This window comes from Ceratosolen solmsi, unplaced genomic scaffold, assembly GCF_000503995.2.
Source record: "Ceratosolen solmsi marchali unplaced genomic scaffold, CerSol_1.0 scaffold27, whole genome shotgun sequence".
NCBI lineage: Eukaryota > Metazoa > Arthropoda > Insecta > Hymenoptera > Agaonidae > Ceratosolen > Ceratosolen solmsi.
This window is the reverse complement of record NW_011948426.1, coordinates 5093148-5117394: the sequence shown is the minus strand read 5'-3', so window position 1 is coordinate 5117394 and position 24247 is coordinate 5093148. Positions and strand designations below refer to the sequence as shown.

At 21.8% G+C, this 24247-nt stretch overlaps 1 protein-coding gene across 1 annotated transcript in view; it reads left to right on the top strand.

The window, feature by feature from the left end:
* The first annotated feature begins 4199 nt into the window (after positions 1-4199).
* Positions 4200-24247, top strand: part of rsh (Rap GTPase activating protein radish) — a 125513-nt gene continuing 105465 nt past the window's right edge. Inside the window, 1 exon segment of the mRNA XM_011501019.1 lies at positions 4200-4219. The gene's annotated coding sequence lies outside the window, so the exon portion shown is untranslated.

Sequence of the window (24247 nt, the reverse complement as noted above, 5' to 3'; positions counted from 1 at the left end):
TAACTATAATAATTATGCTAGAATTACATTACTTTGAAAAGAATCTTTACCTTTTATGAATTATTTACAAAGTTAATATTCTAATCTTAATTGATTATAGTTTTATAATTTCCATATTCAAGGTAGTTGAAGGTATTAAAATCTAAAATATCAATTTGTTAGTTTCTGATAAAATATTGCTTTTAAATTTGATAATAAATTAATTAACTTATATTGTTCATTTACTTTTATTAATATTTTGTTGAATTATAATATTGGAGATATTATTTAAAATTTTATAATATGTTAGCATTTAATTTGCAATAAAATATTTAGTTATGAATAAAATTTATAATGAAATAATAAAGTAAAAATATAATATATAAAATATGAGATTAATAAATATATAATAAGTTAGTATATTATTTGCGATTTAAGCATTCATAATTATTACATTTTTAATTTTTAATGAAATATTGATACGTAATGCGTTTCATTTTTTTTTTCTAAACCTTAATCTTGATGTACAAATGGAATGGAAAAAAGTTTATTTTTACTGTTTGCAGTCATAGACAAAGTATTTACTTTAACGTACAATGAAACCAAATATTTTGAGTCGTGTAAGAAAAAACTTTATAAATAATAGAATGTATAATAAATACGAAATATGTTTTCTGGATAGTATTTAATTAATACATGTTATACATTTATCTGTTTATATTTTTAATACAAATGTATCATTAATACAAATGTCCGAAATAATTGATTTAAATTTTTCATTCGACATCGAGGTGAATATTAGAATTTAGCATCTACATTAATTATTAACGATTTATTGAATCTACGACTTTTTTACTGTTTAATTAATTTTACTCTCTAATATGATTTATTATGCTTTATAATTGGATATTGTAAGCACCATAACAGATGAGTTATGTTTCAGTATAATACTAATACCATTATTGTAAACACATCCTTGATCTCTAAATATATCTGGATCTGACGAATAATAATTACTTCAAATGAATTTCATTTCACTCCTTTTTATCTTTTGTCAAATTTTATAATGTTTCGCTGGCATAATGATAGTGCATAATGATATATAATCGTTCAATATAAAATTCTTAATGTAAAAATTAAATTCAATAGGTGTTAGCCACGAATGTTACATAATAAATTAGAACAATTTTTTGTTTTGAATATCATCGAATTCTTAATTAATATTTAGATAATTTTTCTCATCATAAATAATTTAGAAAGCTAAATTGATTATACTAATCTCACGACGCTCTAAATTTTATATTGCATTGAATAATTTTCATATATTCAGAAATAGTAGTATTTATTTCTCGGAACTTTAATAAAATTAAAGTAGTAGACTCTGTTTTTTTTTCGCATCAATTTCAATTATTTACTTTAAAGGTATGATTTTTTATAAAATTTATTCTAATAAATTTATATACTATGAGTATTGTTATTATCCTGTGTAATTTGTATTATTAATTTAAGAATTCGTTTGAAGAATGTTTGATAAAAGAAATTAAAAATAAAATGAATTTATTAGCTAAGAAATAATATTTTATTCAAAGGAATTCCACTTTTATTCTATTATATACGTATAAAGTTTTATGCCATTGGTACTTGTTTTATTGAAAACTTTGTTTAAATTTAATAATTTTAATAATATTTAATTATTAATGGTATGGTTGTTTAAAAATAATAATTAATACCGAATTATATTAATACCTAATTAATAGATGAAGAATAAAGTTATAAGTAAATTAAAAGTTGTACACAATTAAGTCTTGTTTATTAGTGATTTTTATACATTTTTTCTTCTTCATTCTGTTATGCATTATTAATCACGTTGAATTTATAAATAATTTCTATGCTTATATACGTCGGCTTAATTTTATTTATTGTTGAAAGAAATTTAGAATTAAAAATCTTTCAAATTAATATTTTGCATTGCACAGTTCCATCACAACTATAAATAGTTGAATAATTTATTGAAATAAAAAAAAAAGAATTAATTTATTTTAAATACTTTAATTTCCAACATTATTGACAAAATTTTTTTATTTGTTAAAAAATTTTCGTAATGCATAAAAATGTATTTAATGCATTAGGAATTGTAATTTTCATCTTCTGAATATTAATATCACCTTGTTTACATTTAATTTGCAAAGAAAAACTATTTATTAAAGTGAAAGATACATATTATTAGAATAATACTGATTAATGAAACTTTGTTTCATAGTTAATATATAAATTTATGTATAAATGCATATGAATGTGTTAAATATGATATAAATATGATATTTTTTAATGTCGATAGATGTAAAAAATAATAAAATATAATATAAAGGGTAGTAAACAATATAATAAAATATATTATAGCATTCGATAAATATATATATTATTGTTATTAATGTCAATTGATGGATAATAAATTACAATTATTATACATAATGAATATAATATAATAGTCTCAAAAAATAATTTTAGATATTTTTAATTTCTTTAGACTGTAAATTAACAAAATTTTAGTATATGTTCTATTAATTAAAGGAATAATGGAAAAAAATATTATCTAAGATTTTATTAGGTTTATGATTAAAAAATTTTTACTTGTTTACATATGAATATATTTTTGTAAAACATTATAAATGCACATTAAAGCAAGTTGAATGATTGAAATTATAACTTTTTATACATATAATTAAATAAAAATTCTAATAATATACATAACATTTTATTTTTTATGTACATAAAATAAAAGATTGGAATTGTTCAATAAAACTGTAACTATTTTCAAAGTCTCTGAAGCAAGAATTTAGCACGATTCAAGTTTGCATTAAATGTATTTTTAATGATGCATATATTTATTTTTCTTAAACGATGTCTTCTGTAAAACAATATTATGTATAATATTTATTTTGAGAAGAAGAATTATGAAGCTACATTAATGATTTATTAATCTACTCTTTGTATACCGAAAGTTCAGGAAAATTTGTTAAGCTCTTTATCATATCCTAACAAGCACAATGTATCTAAGTTAACTACATCACTTATATTATTTTTCAATAATATCATATTCAATTTAATAATTATTACCTAACATATAATGATAATTAATCTACTAATTTTCCATAGTACATACCATAGATTAAAAGAAAAGTCATGGACATAAATATAAATGTGTCTCGAAATTTCATACCAACAGAAAAATTATAATCAAGAAATAAAAATTAATAGATATATTAAAACTTTCTGTAATCTTATGAAAAATAGAACATATTATACTATTCATTAGTGAATTGTTATTTAGGCATAAAAATAAATGATTTTATAAAAGTTAAAAAAATAAACTATCCATTGTCAAATATATATATATATATATATGCAAGAAATTTGACGAGTTACATAGACTCTATCATAAATATTTAAAATTTTAATATATGAAATGAGTGCACATACAAATATCAATGTATTTAGGTAAACGTTCATAAATATAATAATATTTGTTAATTTAAATATTTATGATGAAATACAGATCATTTATTATTTATAGAATAAATATTAGCTTCATCAAAAACACTTCTCAGAAACGTATTTAACAGATATTGAAGATTATTTTATATGAAAATGTGAGGAGAGAGAATTCAATTTTAAAAATATTTATTTACTTATATGGTCAGAAAGTTTGTGTCAATTTTTTTTATCGTCAATTAAATCCTTTCAGTACATTTTTAAGACAATTAGCCCCTCCGATAATAGAAAATCAGTCAGTCAAATCGCTCGACTAAAGAAACTATCAGTGATTTAGCAGCAAAAGTATCAATAATTATTTAGAAAATTCGTTTGCGCAGAATTAGCCACTAAAGAAACGCTTTCCCTAATCGGATATAGATGGCCCAAAGGATGATTCGACTCGAGGGTACCATTATCTTTAAAAAGCCGATCGTCCAGGAGAGTCCCGATGAGCTGGAACGAGGCACCAGGGGATAACGGCTACCGAGCTCAGAAAAGATGAGGAGAAACGTGCCGAGGGTTCCACTGCTGCTGGTGCTCCAGCCACGGCGCAGCTGTCGTCTACCCCCGGAGAGGGAGAGGATGGCGCGAGCTTCCCCGTGTGATAAAGTCTGCGCGCGCCGGAGAGCTGCTGCTGGCTCACGAGGCTCCCGCCACCGTCCGACAATGACAGTCTTGCCGCAACACCAAATCGTGCCACACTATCGTAAGTAATATTCTTTTATTTATCATCCTGACCGATCGCGCGGACTCGCATTAATATACTCACGCACACGTGTATAAACACAATATTAACACCCGCATACAAATTTTATACGTTTTTTATGGATGCATTGCGAAATATGCATTATATGTTGGTATACACATACGTGCGCACATGCACGTAAAAAAAAATATATATATATATATAAATACAGTATGTGTATGTATTTATGTGTTAACGCACATGTATGTGTGTATAAACAAACGTATGAATTCAGTAATATTGCACGAAACAAATACAGTTAGGATAGCAAGTTTCTCGTTTCTGTATGAATTTTTTTCTTCTTTTTTTATTTCGTAATAAAAATACTATTATTGTTATAATAGTAAAAAATATTATTATTGTTTTTATATTAGCGAACAATTGAACTAACCATTGGGATAATTTTTAAATAAGGTTCTATTTCGACTTTTACACAGTTGATATGCTAAATATCGACGTGCGCTAAATATTAGGAGATATGAATAAATATGTATAAGTGTAGAACTTCCGTGATTTAATTGAACAAATAATATTAAATTAAAATGAAAATTCTTTCTATAGTAACGCTAAAGTTATGTGGTGTTAAATTAAATAAAATATCTATTTTTGTTAATAGCAATTCAATTGATATTTAGTACGCTCACTTTTATGAACCAACTGCATCTGAGTATTGCGAAGAATATTTTTTTATGGTATATATTTATATTGTAAAATTAATAATTTCAGTGAATTTAACAATATATCTCTATTAAAAAAATATATAATATTAATTTAAGTGGTAACTTTAGAATTATTATCTACACAATTATTTTATTCAATTTGACTAATATGCTAACATATAGTAAGTATAAATTATCAAACAAATATTATAAATATATAAATATCCTTATATTCAATTACAGAAATTATTATTCAAAATGGATAATTTATTATTTATGAAAATCTGTAAAACAATTTTATGTCTGTGTAACGAACACTTTTATAGCAGTAATTTCATTGCGTTCAATCAATTAATGTAAATTATTCCTCGAATAATAAATAAACCGTATTACAGAAAAATTGATTTGAATAATACATGTTAAAGGTAAAATCCTATTTTATTATATATAGAATTGTTACAGTATTCGTATTGATATTTAAAAGTAAGTAAGTAGTTAAGATCAATTTTTGGGTCGCCCTAGGATAGACACATTTTTTTCAAAGACATTTTAAAGGGAATTTAGTTATGAGAAAATTTGAATAAATTTATAAATACATTGTCAAAATCTCGTTATAAATCGTTAAATTATAAGAACTTACATTATAATTAAAATGACGAATTTTCTCGAATATAAAGATGACTGATTTTTGTAATCTAATGTTAGTTTTTTCATTTGCGTTTCTTCTGTACATCCCTTAGCATAAAATTACATCTTAAATAAAATGAAAATTCCGAGATTTAAATATTTTATAGCGCTAAGAAAATAGGTTTAATAAAAATTTGTGATATTCGAAAAAGAAAATCTCTTATTAAAATTGTAATTTATGCTAATTTATTTACTATAGTATAAAAAAATATATCAAAGAAATTTACAAAAAGATTAAACTTCTAAATATATATAATCAGATTTCAATTCTACTCAATATTAATAAAAATTTTTATTCGTAATATTAGGAACGTTAATACATTTATATATATATATATATAAATATATATATATATATATATATATGTGCGTGTGTGTGTGTGCGCGTGCGTGTGTGTACATTTATATATGGACATAATACTGAAATTTAAATAATCGAAAATTTGAGTAAATCTCGTATAAAATTCACCATGTAATAAAGACATCCCGTCGGTTCCTTAATTGACTAGTCCGCTGAGCTTACATTACGTAGAATAGTTTTAGTTGACTCGGTTCCTGCTATATTGTTTTTAATCTGATGAAGCGAATGAGGTAGCTTATTAATTTAAACAAAGAACGACGTTTACGACAGGTGAAAAAGTGATTTTTGTTAAGGAATTATTTTTCTTCCATGATGAGGGAAGTTTTTCTTTTTATTATTATTTTCACATTTTATTCAATTAGTATCCAATAACATCCTAAAACTCACTAAATTTCTTTTTTATTGTTAATCCTGGGATAAGTTAATTAGACAAAAATGATTTTTTTACATAAGGCGTTATTATTTAATAGAAAATATGTAATTATTATTCATAATTAAATAAATCTAATATATGATGTACGAGTAGCGATTATCAATAATATTTATTTAGTTATTTATTTAATTTGATTAAAATTTGATATTATAAAAAGTTAATATTTTATTTCATAAAATATTTTATTATTATTTATATTTATTTAAATAATCCGAATAGTTTTTTTCTGTACTAATAAAATTTTATACTTTACAACAAAACAATTTTGATTTCGATGGAAAAAAAGAAATTTTTTTTCAAATGAAATAGTTAAGATCAAAATGCGAGAGAAATTATTATTATACTATATAAATATAAATATATTATATAAATAAAAAGGAAATTTTGTTCTACTTATCGGCTTATTACGCATTAATGAAAACTTCAAAAGCAAATATGTTCTTCTAAGAATATTTGTGAATTATACCCCAACATCAAATAAAACTAGTGTGATAATTAAGCATATTCATAGTTGTATTTTGTGCATATTCTGTAATGTAAACTATGTTCCCAAAATATTATTTAAATAACAAGAAGATTAAATAGATTTGAATACACTTCTTAACTATCATTATGTTTTTTAAAAGTTTTTTGATTGTAAGCATTTAAATAAAATGGAGAATTGTTTTTATAATTTGTATAGAGAATCAAAATAAATATTAATATTATATTATATTTCTTATTTTATATAATTTTATATTTGGTTTTATTATTTTTTAATTCATTAGAATATTGAACGTTGTTGAAGCACAATGATTTTTTTTTTAAATAAAAAAATAAGTATATAAGCTAAATTTAATTTAGCTAAATTTAATGGACATTAAAGTTTTATGTTACATCGCAATATTATTCATTTTAGCATTGTGATGTTGATGAACGTATTAATGAAATTAAAATCTTTAGTATTAATATTATTATTAATATGTACATTAGTAAAAATTATAAAAAATAATAATTGTATTAAATAATTGTAGAATTAATTCTATGCGTAATATTAATTCGAAGAATCTTTGTTTGTAATATTTAAATTTTACCTCAATACAAGCTTTCCATCGATTTTATAATTACTAAATAGAAGAATATATATTTTGTAGCGGAAAAAGATAGCACATGGAAATTTATACATGAATACATAAAAATACTTTCAAAGTAAAAAAAGATGATTTAGAATATTTTGTAGAACATGCATAAATATGCGATGTAAACAGGTTCGATCTGTACGCATTCTGAATTAAGTAGACTGAGCTTTTATACATATACGTAGTCATAAATTGCGTGCGCATACGAAAACAGATTTAGAACATAGTTTTGTACAGATAAATGCGTTTTTTCCCATGGGTGTTTCAAAATTCTTCTCCATTCATTGTGCATTTATTTAAAAAGTGATAAAGCCGTATATAAATGATACGTTCAATTTTTCTTATACATCTATCTTCTAAGATAGTTAATAAGATTTACAGTAAATCTACATTGGATTTTAGTTATAAAGATTCCATAAATATACAGACAATTCAAATTTAGTTATAAATCATATCATAGTTTCAATTAAGTATCTAATATTAAGTACAACTTTAGGTTCTACTTAATCACATCATCATTGCAACCCACATTCAACCTTAAGAATCTAAAATTGAAAATAAAACTACAATATCTTATGCTACAACTAAGCAGAATCGTTTCTATCTATTATTATATGCATTAAAAATGAATTTATTTAATTACGTCATCATTTATTATAAATTTTGATAATATCCTTTTTATATTTTTTATTATTGATATCTATAATTTGATAAACACAGACCCATACACGCACGTACGCACAAGGGCGTATACGCAAAGGTATATATATATATATATATATATATATATAAGTCGATTACAAAAACTGTTAAATTAATATACACTGATTTTTGAAAATTCTTTTTTGAAATAAAAAAAAATATATATGCAGTTAAACATATTTATGTAGCATAAATTTGTTTTTTAAAAAAAAGATTTTTTAAAAATCAGTATATTATTTTAACAGTTTTTGTAATCAACTTTATATTGTATGTAAATAGAATATAAATAAAATACTATTATGTAAAGTCGGTAAGATTTAAAAATCAATAATAAAATATTTTTATTTTTACATATACTATATTTTTTATCTTCATTATTTGATAAAGATCATGAATAATAAATTATGGTCATACAAAACAGTTTTTTTATTATTGTGAATAGTTAATTTAAAATATTTTCTATTTAATTCTAAATCAGTGATTTAATAAATATTAGTTAGTAGGGAATAGCTGATTCTGCAAAACAAAAAATTGAAAGAAAATATTTAAGTAGATGAAAATCTAGCGCTTTAATATATTTCATAAATCTATGTTCATATATTTCAAATAGAACCGAGTTTTAGCAGCAATTGATTATATTTAACTTTCTCTTACCGGTATTTATGTGTTTCGAATACTAATTTAAGTTTCACATATTTGCATAAAGAAGCGCTGTTTCATATGTATGCATTTCATATATATATATATATATATATATATATATATATAATCTTATGATAAAATATGTAATTACAAAAATTTTAGTTTATAAGAACTTTTAAAATTATATATTTTTAATATATATATATATATATATATATATATATATATATATATAAACAAAGTGCCGAATAATGAAATGTATACAACTTCTGTACAGCTAATAATATTACCAATAAAATTACTATAAATGAATTTGATTTAATATAATGTAAAAAAGTATCGTCTTCCTATAAATATAAACTATTGAATATAAAAATAAGGATAAATGCCTATGAAGAAGGAAATGTATTGTAAAAACAGATGTTCTGGAAGTTACAAAGATTCATCTATAAATGTTTCTTTACACGTACAAGAAACTTTCCGTTTATTATCTCGTTGCATTCAAATAGGAAGGCAACAGATAGGTAAGATCAATCGCTTTAAGTAATGGAAGCTTACAAGGTGTATAATATATATTTTTATGGTATTATTTATTCATCTCATGTGTTTATTAAATTATTTTTCAAATCCATAAATATTATTATTATTGATGTTGTTTTACAGTATTTATAAAAATACTAGAAAACTATTGTAATTTAATATAAATTTTAAAGACAATTATATAATAGTCATTCTTGCAATTACCAAAATTAATACGTAATTATTGCAATTTGCATAAACACATCTAAAATAAATTAACATTACAATTTTATAATTATAGTCATGTAAATTTTATTATTTCTATAAAGTAGAATCTGATTTTTTAATTCGTGATATCGTTTTTAGACTTTCATTATTTTACAATGGAAATCTCAACAATTAAATAATTCCCGATCAATGAAGAAATTAATATAAAAAATACATTTGTATATGTATTTGAGAAATAAAGTTAATTACATTAGTTGAGAAGCAAAAAATTAAATTAGTTGTTGAAATAAATCACTTATTTAATGAAAAGTATGTGTAAAATAATGTTCAATATTCTAATTGAATTTTATAATATAATTAATATAGCGATAATTGATCAAACACGATCTGTAATTTGTGTTATTATAATGTGATATTTTATCAAAAAATATTTCCGTCTCGAGTAAAAGTAGGTTTTGGAATTCAGATATTTCGATTAGTTTTTAGATAATTCAATTGAATATATATCCATTTGTGCGTAAAAACCGAATATTATAAAAATCAAATTAATTGCAAAACAATTTAAATAATTAAAATTTTTTTAAAGTTTTTAATGTTTAATAAGGCTCTTAAAATATTATGAAAATGCTGGCACTTTTATAACAAGATTAAAATTTACCGAAATAGCTCCGTAAAATAATATTACAACAAAGAACGAAAAAGGTGGGGATTTTGATGGAAGGCTAAAATTCGTTGAAAGAACAACGAAAAAAACGAGCCCGGAGAATCGATATAAACACAGAAATAATCTGCCAGCTCAATGCTCGAGTTTGTGTACCCGAGAACAGGGTCGAGATTTTAGGACACGAGCCTTTGCTGCCTCACTATTGGAATATCCACAGACTGAAATTGGCATATATGCTCGAACCGACTGATTTGCTCTTCATCTACACTGATCTCCCATTTGATTTGCCACTGATCGTTCGATAATTTTTCAAAGTTAATATTAAGATGAAGCGCTTTTGAGAAAATGGTCGGTACGGATTTGAGTTCATTTTTCTTTCTTCTGGGTTTAATGGTATTTGCTAGAACGATTTTGATAAGCGAATTTTCCTTGATGTATACAATGACATTTTCAAGAATTTGTGGATTTTTTTAAAGCATTATTATATTAAATGAATCAAATTTAACTTTTCAAAATAAAATTTGTTATAAAGAGTAATTAATATATAGTCTTTGTACAGAAATCTCTTTTACATAATGATCAATTGAATGGTATAAATAATAAATACTATTGAAAGTGAAATATTTGCCTTTTAATTAGAATTCTATAAACTTTTTCATCATACGTAAGCCATTATAATATAAGTTTTGCGATATTTTTTGAAATTTTCCTTAAAATTCTATGATATTTCATAGTTTTAATAATATTACGTTACAAAATCTAATTATAAAATGAGTTAATAATACAAATTATATACTTCTGAATAATAATTTTAAAAGATAATAGAATATTAATAGTAAATATTCTTCTATCAATTAAACTAACTTTTATACAGAATAGAATGAAAAGTAATGAAATTCCATTTGATTTATTGATTAATAAAAGCCTTAAGAAAATAAACGGCAAATCACATCTCAATAATTAATGATCGTATTAATCATAATATCAATACACATTTAGAAATATTAATTATATTTAAATACAAAATATGTGATAATTGTATATTCATTGTGTCAATTATTGCAATAAAAATAATTTATATGTTTATGAAATTACATCTATTAATTAATTAATTAACTTTAGATAATTACGCATTTCCATCTAGTGCAATTATATTCAATTATATTGTAAAACAGCTTTACGCTTTTATTTGCGTTATTTATGGATCGGCGTTTTTATAAAGAAAATTAACATTCCTTACTAGTTAATTTGGAAAATTTTTTAGTGATTTTAAGTTTAAAAAAAAAAAAGTCTTTATTTAGTCTTATTAAATTACATATTGTTATGATTAAAATAAAATACAAATTACATTTTTAAATATCAATAAATAGCAATTTAATTCATTAGATAAATTATTAATTATTTGTAAATAAATACGTACTTTTATGTTTTATTAGAACCATTATTACAATAAAATACTGTAAAAAATATCAGGTAGCGTCATACTTTACTTATAATCAAGTACGTAAAATGATAAAAATTTTAGTTATTATAGACTGATATGCATAATAGTATCAGTTAATAGGATTAATTATAAAGATTGTGTTGGTAAATATATAGGATGCTTAGTATGTTGAAATTACAAGAAAGTCAACGATTGTGAACCAAATACCAGCGTCGGTCCATGATATTCGTGGATATTTTCTACGTTACTTTTAAGTGTATATGTTTCAAAATAATAAAAATTATCAATTCATTAAGGATCCTTTGATCTTGATATTGTTGAAGTTAAAAGCATAAGTTACTATTTTATCATTTTAGCATGTTACATGTTTAAAATGTTGAAACTGTTTAAGTGCGTTTTGAAATATTTTATTAAATTAGTTTTGAAGTTATTTTATTAGTTTAGTTGTTATTAAGTGTAATACTTAAAAGTAAATACCCAAGTTTAAATTCGTTCTTTATTATTCTTTAGAATTTATTTTGAATACATTATAAAGCGCGATAAAGAATTATAACCATTAATTTATAAAAAATTAGTTTATTCTTTGAATGAGAAAATTGTTTATTTGTATGAAAGTTTAAGTAAAAAATATAATTAAATAATCTTTCTTATTACTATTTTATTATATTTAAAAGCATCAATAATAGCTCTTGTGGCTTTAAATAAGTTAAATGAAATATAACCAAGTAATACTAATTTAATTATATTTACATTAAATTGAATAATTTATAGATTCAAAATCAATAGTAAATTTAATACCATTTGAATAATAATTTTTCATGAAATTTTTGATAAAATAAATTTATTGTCAGTTTATTATGAGTATCTCAACAATTTACTCGGTATTTTATTTGCTAACAATATGCTAGTATTTCTAATATCAAAGTATTAAATACGGTTTTTTATAAAATGATCTACAGACTATCTATGTTACTTAAAATAATATTGATTTGGCTCAAATCTACTAGCGGTGGTATATTTTATTTTATTTGACAAATTAATCTTAATTATAGAATGACTAGAGCTTATTGTGCATTATTAATTTCTAATTAACTATAATTACTGTGACATTCACAGGGAATGATTATATTTTTAATTTATTGTATTAATGTATTTAAATTTATTTTTATTTTTCTGAGTATTAATCTAAAGCTTAATTGTATTTGTTGCGATTAAAAGAAATTGAAAAAAGTTTATTAATGTAATATTCTATATTCAATCTTTTTTTCAAGTATTTAGACAATAATATAGGCTTGTGTGATTTACCTATTATTTCTCTATTATGAAAATAAAAAGCTTACTTCGTGAATGTTCGTTAATCGCCATTAATCGAAAAAGGGAGTTAAATAATATGAAAAGTCGAAAGAAGAAAGATATTATGTGAGTATTCGCGCTGTAGTTCATAAAGTTGTATCATTTTGCTGACTCGTAAAATTTAATAAAACCACAGCTATATACTTTCTCTCTTTAAATTTCACCTTTTCATATATGGCTTCGATGCATTGCATTTCATGCATTTCCATATGCGCAATTTGAAGAAGAAAAAATTATTTTTCACATTGTTTTTCGAAATATATAAATATATTTTCCAAATAACTAAATAAAATATATTTTACAATTAACATTTGCTCAATATATTTCAGATTTTAAATTAATATTTGTAATTACTCATATTGTATAATCAGTAATTTCCATTCTATATTTTTCTTATCTAAATTTGTCATATTTTCATTGATCTACGTTCGTTAATTTTTAAATTTTCAATTGTTGTCGACAAACAGATTGACAAATATTAAAATAACATTTTGATGTAGACGGAATAATTAAGTGTTGAATTTTATTACTATGTACGAATAATAAAAACGTAAACCATGTTCACTGACAATGAAAATGAACTACTTACTGTTCATATATGCAGTATATAAATCAACTATTAATTCAGATTATTTTGTAATTTACGTATAGTATTAAAAAAGTCACTGAATACTTTATAAAATAAAATAATGAAAGCTAATTTTACCATAATTAAAATTACATTTCTCCTACAATAATCATTATATAATGTAATAATTAATATTTTTAAACATCATTAATTGGATACGTAGAAAAAATTGCTGTTATCAACAATTTTTTTTTAGACTTCTTTTCACATTAGAAAATCCATGCTGCACATAGTACATTAATAAAGAGATTTATATCAGATATTTATTGCTTATTGTTATTAACATTGTTATTTATAATACTTATTTTACAAAATTTTTATATAAGCTATATCCATTAGATACGTAATAATTTCTTAATGATAAAATAATCTCATAATGAATAATTTTTATTGCATTAAAATTTTTTCATTAAATATTGTTAAATAAACAAAATACCTGAACCCATAATATAACCAGCATAAGTTATTGATCATTGCGTGCATTACTATATCATTAATCATATAGTACTTTGTATTTCAAGAAGAACCGAATTAAATATTCTAATATGTTATCATATGTTGTATTGGTAATTTACAAAAGTAGTAGTTATTTTAGATAACAATAATTTCAAATATTGAATTTCCAAAGTATTATTACTATTTCATTGATGTACTTACTTAAACTTCTCACATATTAATTATATTTTCTATTTTTTAAGACAAAGATTTATCAATATATTATATAGTTTTTATTTTAATTTTATTAAGAGCTTAAAATATTAACTTTTTACATATTAAATCTTGAAAAAATAAAAAATTTAATCATATATGCAATCTCGCGGTAATTTAGTGAACAAAAAGTTCTTTTAATTTTGAATTTATTTATAATTATTTGATGCATATTTTTGTACATAAAATTATAAAAGTTTGCAATTCCACTATACTGGTTACATTTAGAAATATAATATTTTGTATTCTTTAATATATTCTATTAATGGATTAATGGAAAACAAAATAATATTACGTTCATATATCATTGATGTACAAATAAAGAAAATACAAATTCGGTTGATTAAATAAAAATCAAGAAGTAAACATTTTTTCTATAAACTACCATATAAATTTGTGGAATAATGTTGACGGACATTATTCTTAATTTTATTGCAAATCTTGATGAATATATTTTCACCATATATTTTTTAATGATTGATTGAATTGAAACAATTAACTTTCAGAAGAATAATAGATTTTCATTTATATTTTTATTTATATCGTTTCAAATTTTGTTCATAATAAGAAATTTAATTTTTTGGTAATATTTTTTTTTTTTAATGCAAATTTATCATAAATGACGAAATTATCTTAGATATAAATAAGTATTTTATTTAGTATTTGTAATCAGGAATATATAAACTACATATTTTTTGCATCTTTTCTTATTAAAAAATAATTATGATTTGTTTTAAAATATTTTCTATTAATAATGTTTAAAATAATGTTTGATATCACAATGTTATATTTTTCAAGTACAATTATAATATAATCAAAAGAACTTTTAAAGTTATTATTTAATCTTGATACATGTAGTATAATAATATTTAATTTGATATTTTAATTTCACAATTTCACGAATATTTTTTAATCTGACAATTTAATGTTACATTTAAGAAGTTGATCCATTTTCATTTTTCATTGTCTTTTGAACAAATATTCTTTTATTTTAATATATAATTTAACAATAATATTTTATAAAAAAAAAATATTATTTATTTATGAAATTTATAAAAAATTCTGTTTTATTTATTATATTTCGATAGATATTTTGCGATATAGAATAGTAATATATAATATATGTGTGCATTAAATAAATGAATTATGAACAAACAATTGGACCAACACAATCATGCCAAATTCATAAATTTTTTATTTCTAAATTAAAATTTTTTATATTATATTAATTCTTTATAAAATATCGTTCTTCTAAATTCTTACTTTTTATAACGAAATTAATATGAATACTTATTAATATATTATAATAAATAGTCTGCAATATAACTTCCTTTCAAATTGAAAAATTTGAATAATAGATTAATCGTATAATAGATTATATTATTAATTAGCTAGTCATTCATTGTCAACGAACTTGTTTAACTAGTAAATTAAGCGATGTGAAATTTTTATTCTTGAAAAAGATAAACAACGTATGCCAACTCTTAAATATTAATCTACAACTAAGCCCTACCATTACACCTTTACATTTGGTACTTTCGTATTTAATATTTTGTCATTAATTTGTACAGTAAATTTGGCACATTATTGTTTTTCGATAATTCTAACTTTAAAGCACATTCAATTTCATTAAATTGTTTAAAGGAATAACAGATATATATATATATATATATATATATATATAATAACTTTCTCTAACGAGCTGATATGCAATGAACAAAAAAAATTTCTAAGTATTCTATATAAATATTAATTAATGTATATATTCTAAACATATTACTCATATAGAAACTGAACTAATCATAATATTATCAATATTTTAAATTATAATCAAATTTTGATGAATTTGCAAGTATTAAATTTAGCCTGTAAATGAATTGTGATAGGTCGAAATATTTTATTTTAATATTTCATTTAATATAATAGATAATGTACTAAAAAACTAATACTATTTGTATTAATATAATGCTTGTTATTTATTTTATGCAATTGCTGTAACTTTTTTGAATTCCTGTCACGAAGATCGTATCGATTTGAAGTTGATGCACAAAATGGAAATCAAATTTTTCATATATTACTTCGGTTACTTAAACTCCTTTTATTTTTGTCCGTCCGTCTGTCTGTCTGTCGCATAAGATTTTTTACTTAAATGGACATAATTTTCTTTAGAAAATTGTTTTCCTATTACCTAAGATTTAATTTATATTTTTTTTAGAATAAGATTTTATTTCATTTTATTTAGAAATTTATATTGGATTTAAAGTTATTTCTTTCAATGTATAAATAGACGAATAAAATTTTTGGACGATATGAAAGATTAAAGCTTAATAATAATTATAAAATATTATATAAAGTAAGTACATTACATAAGATATTTACAATTTTTAATTAAAAAGAATTTTGTTATCCTGTGTATTTATTATTTTTATAAAACAAATTTATTCAAATATTTTTTTTACTTGAAAATTGATATCTACATATTTGGAAATATATAATTATTATATTATTGTAGTTATCTTAATAAAATGCAATTTTTTTTATTGAATATTATGTTATTTTACAATAAATAAACTAAAGGAAATACAATAGATATTTTATTAAAAATGTGGATATCGAGTAGTAGTCGTTAAATGCGTACGAGAAGAAATTAATTAATAGAAATGCCGAAAATTCAATAATATCGATCGGCTAGAAAAATGAATTGCTATTTTATATTAATATTCTAAAAATATTTCAATCAAAGTTAAAATTTTACAGTGAATTAAACACGTATAATTATTATTATCTTGTGGTATAAAAAGCGAGGATTTAATATAAATGTGACCTCTATGAGAAAAAAAAGGTAATTAGCTGAATTTCAAGGCTAGCTAAACGAATATTTCATTCTAGCTTGCATTTCACGTTCTCTTTTTCTCTTCGAGTAAATACGCCCCATGTGAGATAAACTGTTTTTGATCTTTTTCCCTCCGACATATCAAATATTCCATTTAGAGCAAAAAAAAAAAAAAAAAAAATGAAAGAATTAAAAAAAAAAAACGAAAGTAAAGCTAAAAAATTGCTCTCTTTGTTCATCAATTATTGTGCCATCAGGTATTTTTATGTTAAAAAAAAAAAAAAATAAAAATAAAAATAAAAAAAGGGAAATAAAATAAAATTAGCTTCAGAAATCCAATGGAATTTGCAACAAAAATGATGGGAGCGTCAGTATCGGAAATTACGCGAGCAATGCTGTTGTTAGTGTAATACACAACTTTGTGCATCAATTGCTTGCGAGCTAATCCGCATCGTATTACTAGCCAAGTATTTTCCAATGGAAGCAAATCGTATGCGAGAGGTATTATCGTTATGTATATGCGAGTTATTCGATTCAATTAGACTACGTTTCTCATTTGAAATAGCAGCATTATTATGATTTTTTTCTTGTACGATAAGTGTCCTTGTGCATTTTTTGAAAAATTTTTGTTACTTTGAAAACAGTCGTGCTGGTTAATATTTTCCACATAAGTAAAAATAGAGAGGGTATACATAACGTACGTTTATTATCTGATTTTAAATGCATTAATATAATACTTATAACGTAGAATTTTTTAATATAAATATCTGTTAAATTTAGTATGTATTTGATGAATTTCAACTTGATCGAATTTGAATTTTATTCAAAAGTAGTTCTTCCTTCGTTTGTCCTACAGCACAGTTCAAAATAAAAATTTTTTCTTTTTGTCCATGGTTTTAGATAATTCATTAAAATATTTTTTATTATGTTTAAATATTTAATAATTCTCATTAGACCAATATTTTAGAAATCGAGTATACAATCTAATGGTTTTTAAACTTTTGAAACAATATTTTATTATTTGACAATCAGTATTTTTAATAAAATACTAAAAACAGATGCAACTGACATTATAAATTCAAATGTATTTTCGAATTATGAAGAAATTTTTTAAAACTGATAAATTATTTTTGTCATATAAGCAAGTAATGTAATGTGAATAGGTAAAGTAAGTCTTATCATGAATTTATCACCAAAGACGGAAAGCATTGAATAAATAAAATAGTTTTGTATTTTATTGTAGTATTGTACATACATAAAATTTATATAACTATTTTTCATATATATATATATATATATATATATATATATATATATATGTATATATATATATTTTAATTATTCAGTATGAATTTTCAATTTTCCTTCACTTTTTTTTTTTTTTATAATTTTATTAAAGGATTGCGAATAGTGATATTAAATATAATTGAATATTAAATATTATTAAATATTAAAAAATAAAAAAAAATAAATAAATAAAATTAATATTATAAAATAATTGAAGATGCAAATAATTATCTTATTATCAATGATAAAAATGTCTTGTTACTATAGTTTATTTAAAAATTTGTCTTCACAAATTCAAAGCAAATATATTTCTTCTAAAATAATTATATTATATAATTACTAGAATAATTTTAAAGAGCTTAATCAATTATTTAAATAACGTCGTTTTATACATTTTAGTGCTACATAAGCTCTTCTTGAGTTTATTGAAGACTTTTTAAATACATTAATTCTTTATTTAGAACACGTAAAATCTTATATATATATATATATATATATATATATATATATATATAGTTTATTATAATTCGTAAAAATGCAACGTATATTTTATAATTAATGGAATTTTATGTTATAATTGCAATAATCATACGCATTTTAATTAAATTATTTAAATGTAAAAACAATGATTTACGTTAAAATTTTCGTAATAGAAATAATGTAAATAGCGAACGGATTTTTAAAATATTTTTACATGCATTTTTTTTTTTGGCAAAAAAATCAAATGCTATAAAAAAATCTTTTTTTTCCAATTCAACTTGCAAAATTTCTTCATAAATAACAATGCCCATTATTAGATGAATATATACGGTAATCACAACTTTATTAAATGTAATATTTGTATAGGATTTATATTATTTAGTAGTTAATTGATTTTTACCGTTTTGAATCAATTTACATTGTTTTTTCTATCAAATGAAACTTTAGGGTAGAAAAAAAGTAAGCAAAGCCAAATATCGAGTAGCTATTTGAAAATTTGGGAAATTCTTACCAGATTGATGTTATATGAATATTATCTACTAGGAGCCTAATATTTAAAATTCTTTTGTAAATTTTTATGTGTCTAGTCGTTGCATAATACGTATACAAACTATCACATTTGTATAATTAACATATAAGTAATATTTTAATTTTACTTTGAATTTTCATTAAACAATTACTTATGTATGTAGACCTACACTTTTAAATTTATATTTAATTTTAATTTTCTTTTCCTGTTTCTAAATTAAGAAATTGCTAAACTATAACACATAATTTATGAAAACGTATTTAGGCCAGTTTAAGTTTATTTGCATACATTGACTTGCGTAGAAGACATTAATCACATAAGATTCCTGAATTATATATCAAATATCACATAAGATTTCGGAATATAAAGTAGAATTTCATAGTTATAAATATTATAATGAAATTGTTTATCCGCAGTTAATAGATTTGATGGATAATTTTAATTTTACTTTTTCTTTATAAGATCCATTCTACATTTTACAAAAATTTTTAAATTTCCAGTTTTTGTAACAATTTTAATCAATTTCGTAGAAAAAGTTGAAGAATTATTCAAATTATTGAAATTATAAATGAAGGAATTGAGTATTATATTAAATGGTTGTAAATCTTGTCGAATTTGATAATGCATCAAAGTACACTAACTATAATTATCATTGTTATTTCATTATTATTATTGTTAAATTATTATTGTTTCACTATGTGTTGTGTCTGAGGTAGCGTCAATTAGTTACGAATACTTTGAATAATATAATATAGACTGCTTAAATAGAAGTATTTAAAATAAATGATTTTCTAATACATAAAAATTCTGTACATATATATATGTCTTTATGTATATATCTATAGATAATAGAGAAAAATCTGCAATATTCGATATTTCCATTAAAAATTCCAAATAGTCGAAGCATTTAAAATTAAAGAATTTCATATTTTGAATATTTATTTATTGAACTGTATAAAAGAATGAATGTCATATAAAATTCGTGAATTTTGTTTCAATAAGTAAATGTAATAAAACAATAATTTCAAAATATGAAATACATGCAATAAAATTATTCCAATTGATTGGTTTTACTTGAAATGTTCGTCCCAATGATTTTACGAAGTTAATTATCCACATAGATTGAAAGTACAATATTAAAAATATATAGTAGAATAGGAAACATAGTAGTAATAGATAAATTATAAGTCATGTACGTAAAAATGTTTTCTTCTAAAACATAAGATTTGTAATAAGAAAAATTAGGTATTTCTATATTAAAAATTAAATGAACTTGTTTAAATAAAAGTGTTTACTTGTCTCTATTTTTTGTTTTAACATTTAGATAGATTATGTTTCGCGCGTAATTATAGTAATTATGATGTTAAAGTAATAAATAGTCAATTTTCACGACATTTCATTAATTTGAGGTTACCATTACTGTGGAGTTATAATAGAAGTGGTACATCATTATTTATCTTGAAATTGTTGTATTTGGAGCGTTTATAAGCAATATGGGAACATAGATTTACACAATTACGATATTCTTGTTTCTCTAGTCCATATAATGGAATGGCAATAGAGATATATACTCCCGTGGGCTTTGAGAGATCTTGTTTCATGAATTGCAGCTGAAACTGGCATTCAGTAATTACAATCACGTCTTAATTAATTGCTGCGTTTGTTGTGAGCAGCAATTTCGCCTATTCTCTCCTACACGTTACTTTTATTGAAAGTATTATAAATATGCTTATGGGAAATTCAAGAAAAACATGAAATATAATCATTAGTTACAAGATTGAAAGGAAAAAAGGAAAAAGTGAATTAATCGATTATTTCCTGAAGATTATAAGTTTTATAGGTTAATTTTGTAGGTATTATAATTTCCATATGATTATTTAGTTGTTCTTAATATTTTTTTAATTACTACGTACACGTATATTTACAATCCCGTAATTAATAGTCAAGTAAATAAGCAGATGAAGGATCGAAAAAAGTCGAAAAACCTTACCCGAATAATAATTCAGACCTGGAACCATTAGTTTTTATGATTAATGCGCCTGTTCCATTATCTTAAACAATTTATAACATTCCTATCATTATTTTTTGACAGTTTTTTAAAAAAATAAACTTATCTATGAATTTCGTGGTGGTCATTTTAAAAATACAGAAGCAACATATATTATTCGACTTAATCTTATTAATAAAAATTTTACTCATTTATCTGTAACTGTAATAGTTGAAATTTAGTTGTTATACAAATATAAATTATTTTAAAAAAGAAATACACTTTGTCTAATATGTTCTTTGTGATTATTTTTTTAGCTCAAGTAACATGCCATTCTTGCTAATTTCGTAAGAACAAGTAATAGTTTCCAGAAATTCAAATTTCTTTTTATTTGATCAAGTCTTAAAAAATAAAAGAATATGTATCACTGATTTTTTTTTTATTTCATTTTTTCTCAATGAATGAGGAAAAACGTAATACTTGTTGAGCGCTGAAAAGATAAAAATGTAGGGTAGGTTGTTCAACTGCCAGCGTTCATACTTCAAGTGGCGTATACCGTTTGCAAGTTCTCGCATTGCGCTATTTTGAGTTGAAGATGCTTGCGGGACTCTCGTTACACTACTGAAACTGAGCTTAACTTGTATAAATTTCATACTTCATGGTCATGTGAGTATAGCAAATGATCCGAAGCTGTATTTTATATATGTAATTTAATTTAAGTCAGCAGTTGAAGAATTTAAAAAATATTAAAGCTTTCTCATACTTTCTATTGTCCCACGCACTTACGATTAATTGTAATTTAAAACAATTGCAATTTATATCTCTATATAAGAATGCATTTATTGATTCATGTATTAGTAATATTGAAATATCATTCATAAGGTCGAAGCGTCAATTTTTTAGTTAGTCAAATATTTTTCAAAACTTTAAGGTTTTATTGAAGAAAATTTCATAAGATGGGAATATTAAAAAATGAAACCGAAATGTTGAACCCGATAATATCTACGAGTTATAAAGTAATATTTTTTTTTTAATTTAATTTAGTAATTTTTCAAAATTCGTATACGTCGAACCGTGAAAATTAATTAATGTCTTAATATCCTTATCCATAATGAATTAATATCAAAGTATTATTATATTATTTCTTATATAATAAAAAGTGAATGTTTTTCTTTTCAATTTTCATTTTCTTATTTAATTGAGAAATTTATGAGAATATTCTTTCTTTGTATAACTATGGTTAATCTTTTATTAACTTTTTTTTTTATAAAAATTCATTATTTATTTTGGTATTTTATGATATGATGCAAACAAATGAACATATAAACGATAAAATGCTAAAGCAATCGATTGTTAAATTTGCCATTTCTTTCAATTTAACGATAAAAAAATTTATTTGTGATCCGAAATGTTTCGAGAATTTTATTTTAATGTTTCGAGAATTTTATGGAATTTATGTTTTGTTTTAAGAAAAACAAATAATTTCGAAATTTTCTTACTTAGCAGTGAAAAGCAAATAATTTTCTAACTCTGAATAATATGTTTAAAAAAATACTTTGACGGTCTCATTTTATTTTCTTGTTAGTAAAAGTGATTATTGCATATTTTAAGTTAATTTAATTTAATTTAATTTAAATTCTAATGCAAAATCAGGATATTCTTAATTATATTTTTAATCATATGAAAGTAATAATGAAAATCTTATATAAAATAAATATCTATTTTTTCTTTAATATTCTAGTTCATTATTAATATATAAATCAAAAGATGTAGATGCGTGAACAATTACGCAATGAAAACGTTTAAACATTAAATTATACTGTAATAATTATTTAATAAGATTTTCATGCCAACAATTTTTTTTTTTATTGGTAGCCAACATAATATAAATTTTATGAATAAATTACATGAATTATAAATAAAATAACATATATACTTATAATTTATTAGTCAACATTTTATTTTAATAAATCTTTTTATTTGAATTTGAAACAAAATGTGTAGGTTCAAATATAAGTGAATAAGACTTTGAAAAGATTTAGAATACTCAAAGAATTAAATAGCCGTGTTATTATACTAATTGCTCACTACATTTATAAAATAACAATTAGTGCTGAATTAATATTTAATATTTATGAAAGTATACGGCTTATCATCTATTTTGATAAAAAATGTATAGTACATACTAAATCATACTAAATTTGAGTTAATTTTTCTGTCGCTATATACTATCAAAGAAGATTACTTATACATTATATTTAATCTTTCTTATATTTCATTTTATATATTATAAATAATTAAAATAAGAATATTTTTATATTTTGATGTCACATGTTTAAATATTAATAATTATTACCTTACATATTTGCAATTATAATGTTAGTTAAATTTTACATAAAACATATAACGCAATAATATTATTAAATGATTAAAATAATTTTTATAAATAAATTTAGTTATGCAGTTAGTAACAATTTACTTAATTATTATAATATTATAATTTTATTTTGTATACTTAAAAGCTTATAAAATTTTTAATAAAATATTTAGTAAAAATAAAAGCAGTTGACAATTTTTTCCTTGGATAATCATCTTACAATTGTTCAATAATATTGTATATTATATAATTTCTATAATATTCAGAGACATTTGCTATAAATTGGTAAAGTTACGGTAATGACAGAAGTATTAAGACGACAGAGCAAGTTGTATTCATTGCTCATTACT